We start from the raw sequence: 20,092 nt of genomic DNA on the forward strand, positions 1-20,092 counted from the left end.
AAGAGAGAGAGGGAGGGAAAAAAGACAGACAGAGATAGGCAAATGGAGGGAGATCCTCTATCTGCTGGTTCACTCCCCACATGCAGTAGCCAGTGCTGGACCTCTCTGAATTCTGAGTCCAACCCTCCATCTTGGTCTCCCCTGTGGGTGGCCCAGTGCTTGAAGGACCATGTGCTGCTCCAGGGTGTGCGTTAGCAGGACACTGGACTGGATGCTGAGCACTGCAATGTGGGATGCAGCTTTAACAGTGCTGATGTACCTGTTGGTGCCCAATAGTTGTCCCTCATTTTATTTTTGATTAACACATAGAATTTGTTAGTATATATTTCTTTTCATGGTAATGTCTTTTTCTTTGTCTCTCTTCCTTCCTTTTCTCCTTTCTTCCTTCCTTCTTTCCTTGCTTGCTTCATTTCAGAAACGCAGAGTTACAGAGAGAGCAGGACACAGGACATAAAGATCTTCCATCTACTGTTTCACTTCATAAATGGCTGCAACAACCAGAGCTGGGCCAGGCTAAGCCAGGAGCCTAAGATATGTCCTTAGTGAATGACACAAGTACTTGAGCCATCTTCTGGTGCTTCCCCAGGCCATCAGCAGGGAGCTTGATTGAAGTGGATTTGTTAAATTTTAGGATTTGAATCGGTGCCCAAGTTGGGGCCCTCACAGCAGTTTCTTATGAATCTGTGTTTTGCTAGAATAGCAGTAATGTAATGTGCAGCCACGACATAGCAGCTGATGTGGAGCCAGGAACCATTTCCCTTTTTGTTTTAAGATCTATTGATTTTTATTGTAAAGTGAGATTTACAGACAGACAGAGAGACACAAAGAAAGATCTTCTATCAGCTGGTTCACTCCCCAAGTGGAAGCAACTCCAGATCTGAGCCAATCTGAAGCCAGGAGCCAGGAGCTTCTTCTGTGTCTCCATGTGGGTATAGGGTCCCAAGGCTTTGGGCCATTCTCTACTGCTTTCCCAGGTCACACACAGGGAGCTGGATGGGAATCAGGGCCGCCTGGGATTAGAACTGGCACCCATATGGGATCCTGGTGTTTGCAAGGTGAGGACTTTAGCTACCAGACTACTGTGCCAGGCCCTCCTTTTATCTTTTAAGGCTTTATAAATTCTTCTTGGAAGCCAGATTGTACAAGAAAAAAAGAGATCTGTATCTTCCCTCACCAAATGGTGTACTGGCCGTAGCTGAGCTGATGTGGAGCCAGGAACCAAGAGCTTCCTCCTAGTCTCCAACTCAGGTGCAGGTTTGCAGGCTTTTGGGCTGTTCCTGTCTGCTCTCCCAGGCACAAGCAGGGACTGGGGGGGGGGGGGTGAGTAGCAGGAGCATGAACCAGTGTCCATGTGGGATGAGGTGCTTGGGGGTGGAGGATCAGCCAGTTGAGCCAATGTGCTGGACCAGTAATGTCTCCATTTTCATTTCTGATTCTACTTATCTGAGCTTTTCTCAAAGCTTTTGCTTTTGGTTTGGTTTTGGTTAGTCTGGTTAAATATTTGTCTATTTTATTTACTTTTGTAAAACCAATCTATATTTTTGTTTACTTTCACATTTCCCTTCATTTCACTTTCATTTATTCTGGTCTCTCTCCTCCTGCTAATCTGGTATTTGGTTTGTTCTTGTTTCTGTGTGAACAATGACCTTAGTATTTTTATTGGGATCACATTGAATCTGTAAATTGCTTGGGGCACCATGGACATTTGGATCATATTAATTCTTCTCATTCAGAATCTTGGAAGATTTTCCCCATTGTTTGTGTCTCATGTTCTTTCATTGGAGTTGTGTGACTCACTGTCGAGATCTTTCACATCCTTGGCTAAACTCACCCCAAGGCATTTCACTTGTTATAGCTGTTGTGAATGGGAAGACCTGGTTCACACAGGGGCTGAAGCACATGTTCTCATGTGTCTGCCTCTCAGAGATGTGAAGTTCATGTTCCCCAGTTTCTGAGGGAGCAGGAGCGTCTCCTATCAGATCCCCCCGGGAAGGATTCTGGGCTCCTGTCTGATCTGCTGCAGCCAAAAGCCTGAGGGAATCAGAGCTGGGATTGTCTGAATTTGTCTAGTGCCCCAAAATGAAAACCCTTCCCTGTTGATGTGTGTTCCCCTTTATGTCTTGTCCTAAATGCTTATTCTCTTGTTTATTCAGTGTTGTAAATTCTTTCAGATTTCCCCTATTATTCTTAGTTTTCAGTGGATGAGGCCATCCTAAAGGTACATGTGAGAGATAAAATTGCCCTCACTTGTTCCTGGGAAGTGAGCCAGTGGAGGGGGGCCTCTCGTGGGTCTGTCAGTCTCCATCTCTCAAACAGACAAACATAAACTTTGACAAGAAAGACTCTGTAAGGAAAGCTCCATGGACACCTCTAAGGAAGGGTCGGGAAGAGCCCCTGGACTGGCCATGCAGTCAGCTGCTGAGAGGGGCTGCAGCCCAACTCCACTGGGACACAGAGGCCCTGACACCAGGATCCTTGTAGACCTTGTGCTCATCTGGCTGCCCCTCTGTGACCTTGGTGTAGACTGCAACAGGAAGTACAACACCTGCCTGGGTTCTGTGAGTTTTTACAGCACATGATCCAACCTGGGAGGAACACTGTGCAAAACCTCAATGTTGTAGCCACAGTGGTCAGAAGAGCAGGTAACCAAGGTGGGAGTTGAGGGCAGCTGGCCTGGGAGGTGAGGGCAGTGTCAGGGATGGGCCTGGAATCTGCGGGTTGGACACTAACTGCAGGTGTCCCTGTCAGGATTCAGGGCAGGACTGCCAGTTAGTGTCAGAGAATCAGAGACCTTCTTGGAGAGAGGAAAAGCCTCTCACTGACCCACGGAGAGAGGAATTCTGAGGGAGAGTCAGGAAGTGAACCTTGTCTCGCCTGGAGCAAACAGAAGCATTTCCATCACACCTCAGAGCTGCTAAATGCAGGACACCCAGGCTGTCAGCACAGACTGCAGTCCTGGAGCATGCGCAAGGCCAGGGTCAGGGTCAAGGGTGTGAGTTGTGCCCTCTGTGCCCATCAGCAGCAGGGCTGTGGTTCCCAGCTGGGACCAGCCAGGGTGAGGCCATGGATTCTGCTCCTGGCTGTGCAGCCTCAACCAGGTTCTCTGCATTTCCTCTGCCTTCAGTCAGCTACAGTGACACACAGCCAAGGGAAGGGTAACTTAGCAACTCCTGGATTTCACTGTGGGCTTCAAGGAGCCCGAGAATCTGTGTGGGGCACCATGTGAGTCAGGTGGATCCTGGGAGGTTTAGTGTTCTCAGCTGTGTGCTCTGCCTGAACCTTCCTCCTGGGCTGCCCATCCAAGGGCGAGAAGGTACTGTGTGTCTCCAAAGTCCTGTGTCATAATTGACCACCTATGTTGTTCATTTCCTCTGTGATGGAAAACCGCAGATGTAGGCTTGGGCACTTGGCACGGGGTGGATTGCAGGTTGGGATGCCCAACCCCTTCTCAATGCTCTTGTCTAGGGCATTTGCACTGGCCACCAACTGCCTGCACAGCACCTGCCCAGAAACCTTGGCTGGTGACTCATTGTGTCCTTCCAACCTTCCTCAGGGTCACCCCCTTAGGGCAGTGCACACTGACCATAATGGTGAAAAAGCCAGCTGCCCCAACACTCTCACTAACTCTGAACAACCTTGCCCAGCACTGGGTCTGGCCAACAGAAATGTGAGCTGAGTGATGTGCATGTTGTACCTTACAGCTGCCGTGGATTCATTAGTGGAGCCTGAGAAAGAGGACAACTGTGGCCACTACAGAGTGGAGTCCTCTCCCGCTTGTGTCCATGCAGCCTGTGCTTTCTCACAAATGTCCTCTGCCCTCCTGCCTCTCCTCCCTCCCCTACTGCCTCCTGCACACACAGAGGTGAAACCTACCAGAGCTCACACACAGGAAGAGCAGGTGCAATAGGCCAACAACACTAAGGAACAGAATGAACACAGGAAGACGGGAGCCCACGGCTGAACCCAAGTGTGAGCTTTGACTGTCACTACCTCGTCCAGCCTCCACTGACTTCAGGTCTGTGAGACAAGGCAAGCCTAGCTGAGTCCTGTGATGGCAGATGTTGGTGGGCACGTCCTGTCATAGAAGGCAGGACACTGGGGCAGCTGAGCCGGGTCAGCAGTGACCACAACAAAGCCTGATGACTGACAATGCCTGGACACAAGCTTGTCCTCACCAAGAATCTCCCAGTCTCTCCTGTCTCACCTGCAGCCGACACAAGACAACAAACACATGGTTTCAGGAAGGTTCTTGGTGCTTCTGTTTATTTTTTCTGTCCAATTTTTGAAATTTTCTTTAAAATTTCCCATGAACCACTCATAATTGGAACTGGGAAACACAGTTTGCTGTTCAGATTTGCACAGGGAAGAATGAAGCTGCAGCAGGTGCACCTGACTTGAGACAGGGACAGAGGTGCCCATGCTTGGCTGAGATGGCCAGGCTCCCACCTCACATTGTGCCCACAGGAACACACTCAGCTGCCCTTGCAGGAAGGTAGGGCAGGGCTTGTTGAAGACACAGAAGTGGAGACGTGAGCAAGGTTCTATCCCTCAGTCCCAAACAAGGCAATTGTCTCACACTACAGAAACAGGGTGAAAAATTCTAGTCACTGCATGTGGGGACAGGAATAGCCCAGCACACATGAAATTCAGTAAATGCAAGGAATCCCCAGCCCCTCTGTGTCCCCTTAGTCTGCCCCCTTTCTCCTCCAGGCCCTCCAGGTCTCACCTTTCAAGCTGTGAGAGAACAGTCAAATCCTTGGGCACTGCCACACCTGAGAGAACAAATTAGGACTTGGTGAGAGCCCCTGGAGGTGTGGCTGAGGGAGGAGCTACAGGGTGGGCAGGGCAGCTTCTCCATGGGCATCTCTATGGCAAGGGTTTTGGAGACTACCCCACCCCCAAACACACCCAGGTGCTTACCTGCAGCCTTGATGTAGCTCCCTGCTTTCCCACCTGTGAGAGAAAACAAGTAGTGAGAGGCAGGGAGAAGGCAGGGGCTGAGGACCTGCCTAGAGGAAGTCGAGGGGACTGGGTCATCTCAGAGAAGATTCCAGAACTGTCACTACAGACCAAGGAAAGGGTCAGAAGGCACCTCTCCTGGAGGTGTGTCCTCAGCTGGGACCTCCTCCTGACCTGCAGCTGTTGGAACTCAGGTCCCTGCGAGCAGAGTCATCCCCGTGGAGTGTTCATGATGCACCTAACTTGTGCTTTCACACCAGAACCAGTGTGAGCACTTGGGGCCCAGCTGGGGATGTAGGTGTGTGTGCATGGTGCTTTCCAGGAATGGGGTGGGGGGGACTTCTTTCTGGGGGACAGGAGACTCAGACCCAGCCCTCACCCTGCCCTACCTGAGCGCTTCCTCTTTATCATCACAGCAGCGACCACAACTCCAATGAGCACAGCTGCCAGGAGGTTCAGGCCAGCGATGACTCTCCACACAGATATGGTGAACCGAGGAGGCTCTGAGAGGGGAAGGGACAATAAGGGGCTCTGACCCCAGGTCTCAGCCCTGCCCCTGCTGCAGGCCCTCCCCTTCCCGTCCTCCTTACCCCATCTCAGGGTGAGGGGCTCAGGCAGCCCCTCATGGTATATGTGGCATGTGTATCTCTGCTCCTCTCCAGAAGGCACCAGCACAGCTGCCCACTTCTGGAAGGTTCCATCCCCTGAAGGCCTGGTCTCTATCAGGTCTGTGTCCTGGGTCAGGTCCTCCCCATCTCGGTGCCAGGTGAGTGTGATGTCCTTGGGGTAGAAGCCCAGGGCCCAGCACCTCAGGGTGGCCTTCTGGTCAGAGACTGGGTGGTGAGTCACATGTGCTGTGGGTGGGTCTGAGAGGAGATTTGGACAATTCAGGCCTTTCATGCTTTTCATGTGACACCAAAGCTGCACTCAGTGACCATCTAGAGAATGGACAGGAAGACAGGGATGGGGGAGACCTGGCCTGGATAAAGATAATGGCATCATCTGTTGTTTGCAAAGATTAGAATCAGGTATGGTTCAGGCTAGGAGGACCTGGGTCTCTTATTGGATTATACGGATTTGGTCTTGTCCTGAGTGTAGGCTGAGAGACTGAAAAACCTGGAGTGAATCCTCCCAGTGCATTGGTTTGAGGTTGGGGGACAGGCCTGGCAGGGGTCACAGATCACAGGACCCAGTGGGAGTCCAGGGCACCAGAGTTTCTTTCAGACTCTTCTGTGCTTCCACAATCCAGGTCCCTCTTCTACATTTAGTGAAGGGCAGTGTCCCAAAGTCCTGGAGGACATTCCTGCTGTGGTGGTTTGAAGAGGAGGACACAGGCCTGGGCCCCACTTTCCTCCCCTCTTCCACAGCCCCAGCCCTAGCCCTTGGGGAGATGGGTGAGGGCAGCCCCTGCCAGCCTTGTGCACCTGTGCGGTTTAGTGTCTTCTTCCCCAACTCCAGGAATCTGCTCAGCCACTTCACACAGTCCCCCTCCAAGTGGTCCTTGTGCTGCGCAGCCACAGCTGCCTGGTCCCACTTGCGCTTGGTGATCTGAGCTGCTGTGTCAAAAGCAGTCCAGGTGCGCAGGTCTTCATTCAGGGAGAGGTAGTCATCGCCATCATAGGCGAACTGCGTGTATCCGCGGAGCAAGCGCCCATCTGCCCCGACCTCGCAGCCATAGACATGCTGGAACGTGTGAGAGACTGTCCCAGGCCCGCGGTCAGCCCCGGCCACGCAGCTCCGCCCCGCCCTCACCGACCGCGGGGATTTCAGCTGAAACCCAAAATGAAACCCGGGTGCATCCCGCGGGCTCCTCCCGCCGAGGGTCTCCGCGGGGCGCGCAGTCTCGGGGTGGGGGGATCTCGGTCCCGGGGACCCGGAGCGCCCTGGGCGCACGTGGGGAGGGTCGGGTCACTCACCGGCCTCGCTCTGATTGTAGTAGCCGGGCAGGGTGTTCAGGTAAGCCCGGAAAGTTTGTTTATGCTCCTTAGCGAGTTGTGTGTGGCTGTCCCAGTACTTCTGCTCCACCTGCATCCACGGCGCCCTCGGTTCTGCCCTCGGGTTCTCGGTGTCGCTGTCGAAGCGCCCGAACTGCGTGTCGTCCACGTAGCCCACGGCGATGAAGCGGGAATCCCCGAGTTCGGGCCGGGACACGGCGGTGATGAAATACCTCAGGGAGTGCGAGCCTGGAGGAGAGAGCAGCTGAGACCAGGGCCGACCCCCACCCGGATTAAGAGGCGATGGTGGTAAAGTTGGCTGGGGAGGAAGGGTCCGAGGATTCATGGGACAGAATAGGAAGGATGGCGAAAGGTCTGGGTGAGGGGAGGGAGGGATGGACTAAAATTGGGACGTCGACACTGGGGGCGGCATTGAGGCTGCTCCCCGAGGTCCTGTGTCCCCTCCACGCGCCCCCCTCGCTCTCCTGCCCCGCAGAGCCTGTCTCCCTCCCGACCCGAACTCACGCGCCCGGGTCTTGGTCAGGGCCAGGGCCCCCGCGAGCAGGAAGAGGGTCATGCTCCCAGGGATGCCATTCATCCAGTCTGTGGAGATTGATTCCTGTGGCTTGTTTCTGAGAGTTTAAAAGAGATGGATTGGCTTCCTCTGGAAGCGCTTGCCTAATGGCAATGTGAGGTTTGTTTGCGTCAGGCGTGTCTGGGCAGAAGGAGCTCACTCAGGCTGTGAGAGGGGAAGTGACCCTGGAGGAGGTGGGGACTTCCCTGCACTTGCTTCCCTGACCCAGACCCGCCCTGGGACTGAGACCCTGAGGGCCAGGCGGGTACCAGGGACTGTGCCCTGACCCTGTGCCCTGACCCAGGCCTGTGTGATGTCCCCTCCCTTAGGATAGGCCCAGGGCCAGCTGAGGGATCCCGAGAGACCTGATGAGAACCCGCCCATTTTATTTGCCTGTTTCTGTGATTATTTTTGCCTAAGTCGTGTGAGTTTTATTGTTCGATTCACACCAGCAGTACATTAGATTTCAGGCAGCCCCACAGGATGCATTAAATGCTGAATGCTGGGATGCTGGATAAGCTCTGTGGATATGTATGTGAAAACCAGGACACAGACCACTAAGTATTGGACTTACTGCCTTAGAATCCTGATCTCTGCCCCTGTCCTCATCTCATTTCAGCCCTCTCTCTGTCACTTTATCTTCTCCCTGTGGTCCCCACATCCCCTCTGAGTCCTGAACTGGGGCACTAGCAGGGCCCCTCTCCTGCCACCCAGGGACAGTTATTCCCGCTGTGGTCAGCTGCCTTGTTATTGTGAGTCAGGGGGATCATTGCTTCATGAAAACAGCCCAGCAGCAGCATTTGCTGTGGTGCAGTGAGATAAATGCACTTGCAAGGTTAACATCACACATCCTGGGCTTCTTGGAGTCCAGGCTGTTCTACTTGCACCCACCTTCTTGTTGATGTACTGGGAAGGCAGCAGAAAATCCCCAAGGGATTTCTCACTCACTGGTTCACTCTCCAAAGGGCCACTATGTCCTGAGTTGGAGCCAGGAGTGCACAGCTCCATCTAGGCCTCCATGTGGTTGCAGGGACCCAAGCACCAGGTCCATGTTCCCCTGCTTTCCAGGTGAGCGAGCAGCGAGCAGGGCAGTCAGGAGTCACACAGGTGCTCTCATCTGGGGTGCTTGGATTGCAGGTGGCAGCTTAACCTGCCCAGCGCCACAGTGCCTTCCCTGACACTGCCTTTCATGTAAATAAACAAAAAGCAAAAAATGTACCTTTCCATGACCCACTCTGCTGGCTGCATCTCACTTTAGGGAAACCTCTAGAATGTAGGGCCCATAAGCATAGAGACTTAGGCTGTTGGTCAAAGCTGCAACTCCAGCACACACAGTCATCTTTGCTGACGTAGGTACTCAATTAATTCGAAGACCTGAACAAGATTATATTGTAATATAATTGTATAATGTGACAATTGTCTAATTGTCTCATGTGACAATCATAAAATAAATAGTGCAGCAAACATTGGAGAAGGTTTTGTCTCATGGGAGGAGTGTTCACTAGAGTTCATGAATCCCTCCAGCAAGGATGACACTTCCTGGGGTGTCAGGTGCACACTGGGACCCAGGTATTGCTAGCTTTCCATTCCTGCATCACAGGTACCACACCTGGTCGCTCAGAACCACACTCCTTCCTTGTTCATTTCATGTCAGACTCCAGGCCTGGTGTGGCCTTGCTCTCTGGGCAGGCTCTCACAGAGCTGAGTTGGTGTCTTGGTGTTGGAGTCCTCCACAAGCCTCCTTGGAGCTTGGGGCAGAGTCCAGCTCCGTGCAGGTGGAGGCCTGGAGTCCTGTTTGTGGGACAGCTGTCAGGGTGCAGGGAGGAGCTTCTCCCAGTCCCAGGGCACCACCTTCTCTGCCCCAGGGTCCTCCAGAGTCAGGGGCTTGCTGGAGAGAGGGGCATGTGTCAACTGGACTGCTCTCAAGCTGAGTCCCTCTCTTTATCTTGGTCACAATTCCCTTTACTCCCCTGCCTCTGTGTGAAGATTCAAGGTTTATTTTTAAATTTCCAGCTCCCACATGAAGGTGAACATGCGGTATTTGTCTCATTTTGTGGCTCATTGTACTCAGCATGATGTCCTTCAGTTCCAGCCATGTTGATGCAAATGATAAGACATCACTCTTGGTATAGCTGATTAGTATTCTGTTGTGCTGTATATTGTATTTTCTCTATCCATTCATTGTATATGATTTCCTCTTTCCTCATATCCTTGCCTGCAGTTGTTAAAAACCAGGCTAAACCCAACCGAACCAAACAAAATCATACCAGCCAATCAAGATATGGGGGAAAACATCGTAGGTCTGACAAGATCTCGAAATGACCCCTACATGGGAAATACTCAACAACACCAGCTGTCAGGGAAATGCAAATCAAGACCCCCAAGGTGTTGTCCCCTTGCTTCTGTCAGAATGGCTGTTACTGAGGGAGAGAGACGAACACATGAACCAGTGTACTGTGAGAACCAGGTTCATTGAAGGGCTACCTGAATGGGAAAGTCCAAAACAGAATAACCCTTGTCTCAGGGCCAGCTGATAGAGACGTTCATTTCGTTTTTAAAATCCCTTTCCAGTGGCATCTACAACAGCAGTTGATTGACATAGGGTTGTGTGCAATTGTCCAGAGGTGTGTGTAGAGCCCACTATAGGATCAGGCTGCCTGTCATAGCTCTTTCTTTGACGTTACAGAGTTCAGGTTGAAAATGGAAGGTCAGATAGATTATTTTGAACAGTAATGATTGCTTTAGGAAGCCAAAGGACATGTTTATCATCTTTCTATTAGAGTCACTAAATTGCAATAACTCATGCTGTTTGGAAGCTGTTTCAGTCATTATGGCACATAATAAATTTTCCAGAATTTAACATCTGGAAGCAACAAATGTTTATTGTATTCCACTATTTTACATAGAACTATTCATGTGTTTTCATCTACTTGGTACAGCTTCTGCTGTTCCTCTCCCAGATGCCACAGCAGCTGGAGCTGGGCCAGGCAGGAGTCAGGTGCCCAGGACCCGGCCCAGGCCTCCCTGGTGGGTGCAGGGGTCCAGGTCTCCAAGCCTTCCTCTGCCTCTTCCCAGGAGGCACCAGCAGGAAGCTGGGTCCTAAGTGGAGCAGCCAGGAGGCAAATGGGGCTCTGAGGTGAGATTGGGAGTCCCAAAGGGAGGGGATCAAACTTCTGCTACCTGCCTGCCAGGCCCTGGTCTCTGAGGTCAGGAAGTAGGGAGGTTGACTGAGGCTTCTGCTCAGATCAGACAGTCCCAGTGGAGCTGAGCCAGGGCTGCCCCATCTGAGGCTGGGCTGGGCAGGCAGGGCTCCCCTGTGGCATCCTCTGGAGTCTGGTGGGTGGAAGAGTCCTTTCCTCAGGGCTGTGTGTGCCAAGGCAGATGGTTTTATAGAGTTGGTGCAAGAGTGTGTGTGTGTGAGAGAGAGAGAGAGAGAGATTCAGAGAGAGAGAAATATCCTGAACCAGAATCCACGCTAGGCCAGCCTCACACTCAGAATTGGGATGTTAAGTCCCATGTATCCTGATCTACACACACATGATTACTGTATGTGTTTCTGGACACTGTGGCATTATAATGCATGTGTGCAGTGTGTACTGATCCATATGGTCAATTATGATTTTCATGTCCTTTTCATTACATTATTTTCTGTTTATATTTTGAAGATTTATTTCTGTATTGGAAAGGCAGAGTTACACAGGGAGAGTGAGAGCTGCACAGGCTGACACTGACCAGGTCAGAATCAGGAGCCTGAGCCTTCATCCAGCTCTCCCCCGTGGGTGACAGGGATCCAAGCCCTTGGGCATCTTCCATTAACTTTCCGTGACACAGCAGGAAGCTGGATGAGAAATGGAGCAGCCGGGACTTGAAGTGATGCCCATATGAGATGAGTTCTGGGAGCTCTGCCTGCTGCCCCGCAGTGCTAGCTCCTGTTTGCTTGTTTAGCGTCCACATAAAAGGGAGAACAGGAAACATCTGTCACCCCATGTCTGACTTCTTTCATTTAGCATAAGTGTCTTTCAGCTCTATCCATTATGCTGCACAAGATATTCGTTTTAACTAAGACTTGTTTATTTGAAAGACAGAGTTAGAGAGAGAGACACAGAGAGAGAGAGACAGAGAGAGAGAAGAGGACAGGAGGGATGGAGAGACACATTGTTTCATCTTTTGCTTACTTCCCAAATAGCTGCATGGCAGGAACAGGGTGGGTGTGATGCAAGGAGCCAGGAAATTCTTCCAGGTCTCCCATATAGGTACAGAAGGCCAAGCACCTGGGTCATCTCCCACTCATCCCAGGAGCATTAGCATAGAGCTGATCAGAAGCAGAGGATCCGGGACACGAGGTAGCACCTGAATAAGATGCCAGCATCACAAGCAGAGGCTTTACCCACTGCACAACACTGATCCTTATCTCTCATCTTTTGATAATCATCCATCAAGCTGCATGTGTCTAGAGCTTATTGCTGTTCTCCTCTTCCTCAGATTAGTAGGTTATTTTGTCATTTGAATATTAGAAATAAATATTATAATGTGGAATCTGGATCAGTCATTGGACATTTCCGAGGTCTGATTTTTTACCTGGGGAACTGTTGCTTCTTTCCACATATCAACTGCATCGAATTAGTTCTGACATCCTTGTTTCTGAAAGTGGTGGTCTGTGGAGCCACAGCAGTGGGATTATAACAAGCTCAATGTCGTGATTGTTCTCCCATCATCTTTAATTGGGTGTTAGATCTGTTACAGTATGAAAGGATTCAGTGACGATGGAGTTCCTCACAGAGGGCTGGTGGGCCTGGAAGGCCTGGGTCAGGAACACAGGGTGTGCCCTCCACATTGGCCTCTCCAGTGGTACTTGTGCTGCCATTCATGCTTGAGTTCCTTGTGTGAAAGGCACTGGCTGAAAAGCACGTAGTCTGCCAGCACCATGTTCATGCTGGCGATGTTTGTCCTCTTTACGTTGATGTACTTGGTATAACACTGGTCATAGCCTTTTATGAAATGCTCCACTGATGCCTCAGTATCCAGCTCGGCAGCTCTGTGAGTTTGACATCCATAAGTTTCTTCTCCTTCAGAGGCATGACTGATGCCATCTTGGAGTCCTGGTGTCCCCTTAGTGTCATTTCTTTCAAGTATTTTTTTCTTAAAATTTCATTAGGAAAACCAGGGATACATATAATATACATATACATACATATATAGTACACAACACGCACACACACGGAGAGAGGAGAGACATCTTCTTTTTTCTAGTTACTCCCCCTCAGGCTGTCAGCAGCTGGACCAGGGCTAGGCCAAAGTCAGGAGCCATGAACTTGATTCAGGTCTTCCTGTGGGAGACATAGACACTAAGCTTGAGTCATCACCTGCCACCCCCAGGACATTACAGTGTGTCCCAGTGCCACCCCTGAGCAGTTTTTGTGTATCTTTTGGCCATCCGTGTGTCTACTCTGAGGAACATCCAAGCCAGCCCCTTGTCCTTGTATTAGTGAAGTTCTGGTTGCTGAGTCCTGTGGATGTTTGGCCATGAGCCTCTGGCCCGATGTGGGATGTGCAGACACTTTCCCCATGGGGAGGCTGTCCCTTGGCTCTCTGGAGGCCGTCCCTTGATTCCTCTGCTGCAGGAGCTGCTCATGTGGATGCAGCCCCTAAGCTCTATTTCCCCCATTGGCTCTGGGTTTGGAAGTCTGTGCCCCAGTCCCTGCCAGAATGTGCCCCTCTCCACATCCTTCTGCCAGGTTCCAGCTGCAGATGTGTCACTGATGTCTTCAGTTCACATGGAGGTGCTCAGGGGAGGGTGCAGCTCCACACTCAGTGTCTCCTTTGGGGTCTGGTTCTCCCAACATCGTTTACTAATCACAGTGTCCTTCCCTGCTATGGATGTGACGTTGTATAAAATGTATTTCACAAGGATGTGATTTCTTTGGAACAAATAAAGAATCAAGTAAGCAGCAGCCAGCGTTAGTCTCCTGCATGAGGTTGCTGTTTGGGGCTGGGTCCCGGATGTGGTGGCTGGGAGTGAGCAGCAGAGGCAGGTGCTGCTTCCTGCAGTCCTCGCTGCTCACCCTGGGGTGGGAGGGGCTGGGTTGGCTCCCAGCCTGAAGCTTCTGTGCTTGATAAATCTCTAGGTGTTCCACACAGGCTGTTTGGATTGATGAAGACATGTGCCCAGGCAGATGCTACGAACAGGTCAGGGAAAGAGGACAAACTCACCCTGTCCAGCAGGAAGGAGAATCTGTTGTTTCCCTGCAGTTGTCCTGCAGTGCTGGGCAGCAGAGAGGAGAGCAGCTGAAGGAGAGAGAGCGTGGCAGGGTGGGGAGCTGTGTCCAAGGGAAGAACACCACTTTGGCCAGGAGTGTGAGCTGTTTTTTTTATCAGTGAACTTTTACAACCTCAATCTATTGTTAAGTTACCAACTGATATTTGTAATGGGCTAAAATTCCCTAAATGTCAACAACAGCCTGTGTGTGCTGTCAGTTTGCTGTGGGAATTCACTCACAAATCAGACACTCTTGGGAGTCTCTTTTGTGCAGGCCCCATTCTGAGTGCTTGGCAAACAATGCATGTGCCTGTCCTTCGAACTTGTACTTGACGGGGATTAGGTAATGAAGGAAAGTAATGAGCAGGTCTGTTCCAAGCAGCAGAGCCAGTAACTTGGACAGGGAGAGGGTCTGGGGATGAAGCACCAACAGGATGTTAATGATGGTAGAAGTCTCTTCAAAGTCTCTATTGCTCCTTCACCTCTCCTTATATACTCTTCCCCTGCCAGTCCTTTTTTAGCCAGGAAATTTGGTACAGAGGAGACCAATTAGAATAAGTGTTTTAGCCATAAGCCCAGTTCCTGTTCCTGCTCAGCTTAACTAGCACTAATCAACTCTCAAGCCCACAACAGGTCCCCCTTTTTGTTTTAAAGCAGACTTGAATGCACCTGTCTTAGGTTGTGGACTCTCAGGTCATCAGCCTTACCCATCATCGGGAATCTCTGTAGCATGACAGAGCCCCTGTCTTAGGTTGGTCAGTGCCCAGTCCATCTTACCTGTCACTGGCTGCCATTCAATGCGTTGCCTGCTGCAGCTGCACAAACCATACTTGGGGAGGCTGGTAACCCTGTTCCATGGCTAGGAGTATCTTTAGCTTGGTAGCAATGAGCAGACAGCAGTTCCCAGGCTTGGGAAACATTTTGCACTCAGACAGGTGTTACATACATAAAGACATATGATGGGGAACAAGAGGCCCTGACCACATCCCACAGCATCTGCTGCTCCTCTGCCAACAAATCAACCTGCTGTTACAACATAAGCATGCCCACCTGCACATGTTCATCAATAGAGTTCTGTTGTTCCATAGCTCAGGCAGTCAGTTCCGCAAGCTTGTTCATGGTCTCAGCAGTAGCTTTAGGATGTCCTAGGGTCGCTGCTGCTATGGCGGTGGCTGCTGAGGCCACAGCAATACTGCCTATGATGGTTGATGTTATGTCAAAGTCTCTTTTACACCTTATCAGGCCAACAGAGGCCTCTCCGTCAGCCCCGACAGGCACAGGCAGGATTCCAGGCAGCTGCATGACAACAGCAGTATCGCCATTGCCATTCCAACATGCTGTTAGGGTGCAGCTGAACTCAGAGCAATTCACTTCAGAGGTGTTTTCTGTATGTAAGAGAGAAACACAGGGTGGGATAACACAGGCAGACATGGGTTTAAAATTCAAGGAGCTAAGGTTCACCCATGTGAGCGAGTCCTCAAATCCAGAGGAGTGATTGAACTAATAATTTCCATAGGAATAATTGCCTCCCTTAATAAGGGAAAAGTGGGGTCATGCAGTGCATGCCCATTCCCCACAAAGCTGCCACTTAGAAAAGGAGGGAAATATTGGGACCTTGGTGCTCATAGGAAGAAGACAAAAAGGAGGGGTGCTTAACAAAGGCCTAATATACTTGCTTGTCCCGTCGATCTTCTGACTCAAATGCCATCACCATGGCCAGTACCCGAGCTTTCACAAGACTCAGCAGCAGGAGCTTGCCGGACAAGCCTCTCAGGAATCCACCTTGGGCCATTTTCATTTTCTGGAAAAACACAAACCAATCCTCACCCCCATATGAGGATGGGATCTGGGCCTTGCCACTGACCAGTCAAGGGATCCTTCCACATCATGTAACCCTTCTGCTCCTGAGACAGATTCCAATGACGATCTGCAGCTGACCATCCTTCAGCATCCAATGTTTGAAATTTTAAGATAAATAATACAGTGCTCAAATGATCTCAGGGAGTGCTATACTCCCCGATTTTAGTAAGATAATCCTTAATAGTGCAGTGGGTGCGTTCCACAATACCTTGTCCTTGAGGATTATAAGGAATACCTGTAATTAGTTGTATATGGTGGGAGGCAGCAAAATCACAAAACTTACTGCTGGTATAGCACGGGCTGTTATCAGTTTTAATAACTTTGGGCATTCCCAAGATGGAAAAACATGCATTGCAATGGGCTAGAGCATGCCTGACTTGTTTGCCTGTCTGAGGAGTAGCTAGAACAAATCCAGAGCAAGTGTTGACAGTAACATGCACATACTTTAGTGTCCCAAACTCTGGGATGTGTGTCACACCCATTTGCCAGACATGATTGGGTAACAATCCTTGAGGATTTATGCCATAATGGGGAACAGGCAAAAATTGAGGGCACACTGTGCATTGCTTCACGATGGTTCTGGCTTGTTCCTTGGTCAAACTAAAGCGCAAATGAAGGGTGTTGGAATTCAAGTGAAACCTAGCATGCAGCGTGTGCAGTGGCCCCTCTAGCACAAGGTGGCTTTCCCACAGAGACCATGAGGGACCACATGCTTCATCCCTCAGGACAGGAGGGGGAGAGAGGCTGCATCACTCAGTGGAGGGTGCTGGGTAAATGCACCTTGGTCAGAGAACCTGCTGGGATGTAGGGACGAGAATCAGGTACCTGCAGAGAGGTGAGGGTGAGTGATGATCTAGTTCTAGATGCTCAGCTGTGCCAGGAAAGCTTCCTCCCGCACCTGTATACCTGTCAGGTGACCCTCAGAGCAGGCAGCGTGGCCTTGTGGAGTCCAGGCCCTGTGTGCTGGGTGCAGAGGCCATGCATGTTCTTTCTGTTTTCTCTCTTAGTCCCTGCTTCTGGGAGAGCCCAACAGACCTCAGCTTCCTGTCCCCCCTGGGGTGGGCCATGGACCAGGGTAGGGCAGGAGGGATTTTAGGTTCTTGGGCACTGTCCTTGGCTGTGGAATGGCAGCTTGGGCATGTGTGGGTCTTTGTGAAGTTGGGTGTGGACACCAGGAGGTTTTCCTCTCTTCTTAGGGACACTTGCTACCCTGAGGACTGTGCAGATGTGTGTGTGTGACTGACAGAGTCAGCACCCAGGGGAGTGTCTGCCTCTTCCTCTTGGTCCTTCTCCTCAACCTGCAGACCCAAGGCCTGTTGGGAGTCTTTCCTGTGCTTGCCCGACAAACATGGCACCTCTGTCTTCCCTGGAGTTCTGGCTGCATTTTCCCTTCCCCTGATTTCTCGTGCAGTTGAGCAACCCTTAGGTGACAGTCGTATTCTCTGGTGTTGCTGGTGGTGGCGGATGGGAGTCTTGGGGGGCAAAGGGAGGTCCTCTGTGTGTGAAGCTTCTCTGTGGCCAAGAAGGAAGGAGTCGGGGACCCAGGGCTGTGAAATGCCTGGGTCTTTGAAGATTTCTCCTCTCCTATTCCCCAGAGTCGAGGTTGAGGACATATGAGGCATGGGCAGCCTAGGCTCATGGTCTGGCCATGCGGACCCCATAGCCCTGGGACTCACATGGCGTCCAGAGCAGGACATCCCTGACCAGGAACATGGCTAGCTCTGTGCTCTACTTGGTCGATACATCCTCTTCCTAGTGTGATCAGATACCAGCATGGCTCCCTGCAAATGCTCCTGCTGGGTCTGGAAGCCTTGGCTGTGCCAGTGTCATGAGTGCTACTTGTGATATTGTGTTGGTTCAGGGACTCAGCTGCTCAAGGTCACCACTGGGGTGTGAGCCTGTGCCAGCACTTGGCCAAAGTCCTGATTCTTCGGGGCGGGGGAAGGAGCCCAATCCCAACTCCCCAAAGCGCAGGGGACCTGTTTTTTGTCCCACTCAACTCTGCCCTGGCCATGGCAACAACACCATCTAAGACCTTGAGCTGATGTGCTGGGCCAGTGATTGCTATCTATAAACACTGCCCTGGCTTCCCCGGCCTCTGGCCCTGTGCCCGCTGCCCCAGGATGCCCTGCTTGATGGGAAGGGGTCCTTCTCTGCGTGGCTTCCACCAGGGATCTCCTGTCAGGAAGCAGAGTTCCAGCTGTTCCAGGGGTGCTGTGGCAGGCAGCAGGTGCTCACACCATGTGCCAAGCAGCTCTGGATGGGGTGAGCAGGTCCCATGTGCACAGGGAGGCTTTGTTTTCCCACAGGCTGAGTGCCTGGCTCTCTGGGTCCCTTGCTGTTGGTGCTCCTGTGGAGTCATTCGCCCTTGGGTTGTCTGCCACAGGAAGTTACCTCCAGAGGCCCAGGGGGAGCTCTGTGGGGATTGGGCATTGAGGAAGTGTGGAAAGGCTGTCTGGGAGGTGGGTCTCCTGGTGCTCCCTCCTGCACAGCGAGGAGGGTCCCACATGGGACTGGGGATGGAAGTTGGAGTCTCTGTTAAGGGAACAGGAGTCTGTCTCTTCTCACAGGCTCAGTGCAGGCAAAGTGAGGGTGGTGCCAGGGCCCCTGAGGGTCAGGCTGATGGAGAAGAGTGACAGTGGCATCTTTGTGGGTCATGCCTGCATCCATCTGTTTGTTAGGCCATCATCCTGGGCCTGGCTGACTTGTTCCTGGCCTCTAGGTGGTCAGGGCTGGCATCAGGGGCAATCCTTATGATGGCTTCCATATGAAGCTGCCTGAGGAAGAGGGATGCTGAGTTCCTGTGGTGTGTGTGCCAGTGCAGACCCAGCCTGGGGCACAGCCTGGGTGCAGGTCAGGGCCATGGGGCTGGAGCTCTGTGTGGGACATTTCCTGCAGCTTGGTCTGTCCCTTACACTCTCATGTGTGACCCAGCTTCATGGTCAGGCAGCCATGTGGCCTGGGCACCATGGGAGGACATGATCCCTGTGTCACAGCCAGGAGACCCTGTCCAGATGACACCCTGGCAGGGTAGGCCAGATATGAGGTGGCTCCTGTCCTCTCCATGGCCTCTCCCATGGAGGACATGTCCCTTCTAGTCTTTGGTGGCAGTGTGTGCAGGGTGGGGAATGGCTCAGGATTCCTGCTCTAGTGCTGATAATCTTTACAAGTCCTCCTCTCAGGGAACATGGCTTGGAGGAGAAAAAGTGGATCATGAACTCAACATGCAGATCCCTGTCCATGAAAGTGCCTCTGATTAAGGTGGCCATGGCAGAGACCAGCTGAGGGCATGGAGGGCAGGTAGAGGCAGGCACGGTTTGGGCCAGGGTCTCAGAACCCTGAGTTGCCACTTGGAAGAGGATGCACTGAGGGCTGTGGCCTGGCTGTGTTTGTGCTAGGATGGGGCAGGGAGGCTGCAGAGTCCCAGGTCCATGAGTGCCTGTGGGAGCAGCTGAAGCACAGGAGGGCACCTTGCGGTCTGGGACCTGGGCAGGGCAAGGGCCCACAAGCTCCTTGGGTAGGGCCAGCTCTGGCTGTCCAGGGTTGCTGCTCTGGCCATCTGTGCCTCTGGCCTCCTGGTGTGCTGTGCAGGTAGGAGGGGCTGGCTCAGGGCTTGGGAGGGAGAGGAGGCTGAGTGCAGTGTGGGGTGAGGCAGCAAGAGAGGCATGGCTCATGCAAGGCAAGTGGAGTCCCAGAAGAAGGAGTAATTTCGACTCTGTGTGAGCCTAGAGGTCAGGGCTGAGTCCTGTGGACGTATGAGGGCTGCTCTTGGAACTGGTCCTCCACCCTGAGGCCCTCTGCTCCCTTGCTCTGTGACAAAATGGCAGGGTTTCATGTGGATTGAGGTGTGGTGGAGGAGCCATGGCTGAGAAAGGGGGTGATAGGAGTGCTCATGGTGCATCAGCATGCTCCCCACAAGGGCTGGATCTGAGTTTTGAGAAGAGTGAGAGGTCCTGAGGGGATAAGAAGCCCCTTGGAACATTGGTTCTTTCCCCAGGTACTTGTGAGCGTGTCTGTCCCAGATGACCAGCAGGTGGCGCCATCGGACCATGCCAAGAGAAATCCAAGCCGGCAGGCTATGCTGTTTATTCCTGAGCCCCCTGGTTCCACTGAGGCAGCCCTACCATCTGCAGAGAGGGATCTGAGTGAGTTCCCCCATGCTGAAGTCTCACTAACAACATCCTGAACACTTCTATTTCCTTATCTCATAATTGGAAAGCAATGGTGAAGTCATTGTGTTACTTTGGGTAAAGCTGTTGACTGCAATCCCAGGACTCCATATTGACACTGATTTTTATTCCTGCTGCTACACCATTTCCAATCCGGTTCCTTGTCATGGTCTGGGGAAGCAGCAGAGGATGGCCCACGTCCTTGTGCCCTGCACCCACATTGGAGACCCTGAAGAATTTCAGGCTCCTGGCTTCAGCTATGCTCAATACTGGTCACTGTGGCTGCTTGGTGAGTGAACCAGTGAGTGGGAGAATCCCCCCATGTGTCCTTGTCTGGTAG

The 20,092-nt window shown here is 51.9% G+C and overlaps 1 protein-coding gene and 1 pseudogene across 1 annotated transcript in view; both read right to left on the bottom strand.

Moving 5' to 3' along the window:
- Positions 1–20,092, bottom strand: part of LOC121167192 (patr class I histocompatibility antigen, A-2 alpha chain-like) — a 185,892-nt gene that overhangs the window by 153,522 nt on the left and 12,278 nt on the right. The window lies entirely within an intron of this gene.
- LOC121167207 lies at positions 12,201–12,589 on the bottom strand (annotated as a pseudogene).

The sequence above is a fragment of the Ochotona curzoniae genome, unplaced genomic scaffold, assembly GCF_017591425.1.
Source record: "Ochotona curzoniae isolate NIBS_2020 unplaced genomic scaffold, NIBS_Ocur_1.0 patch345, whole genome shotgun sequence".
Lineage (NCBI taxonomy): Eukaryota > Metazoa > Chordata > Mammalia > Lagomorpha > Ochotonidae > Ochotona > Ochotona curzoniae.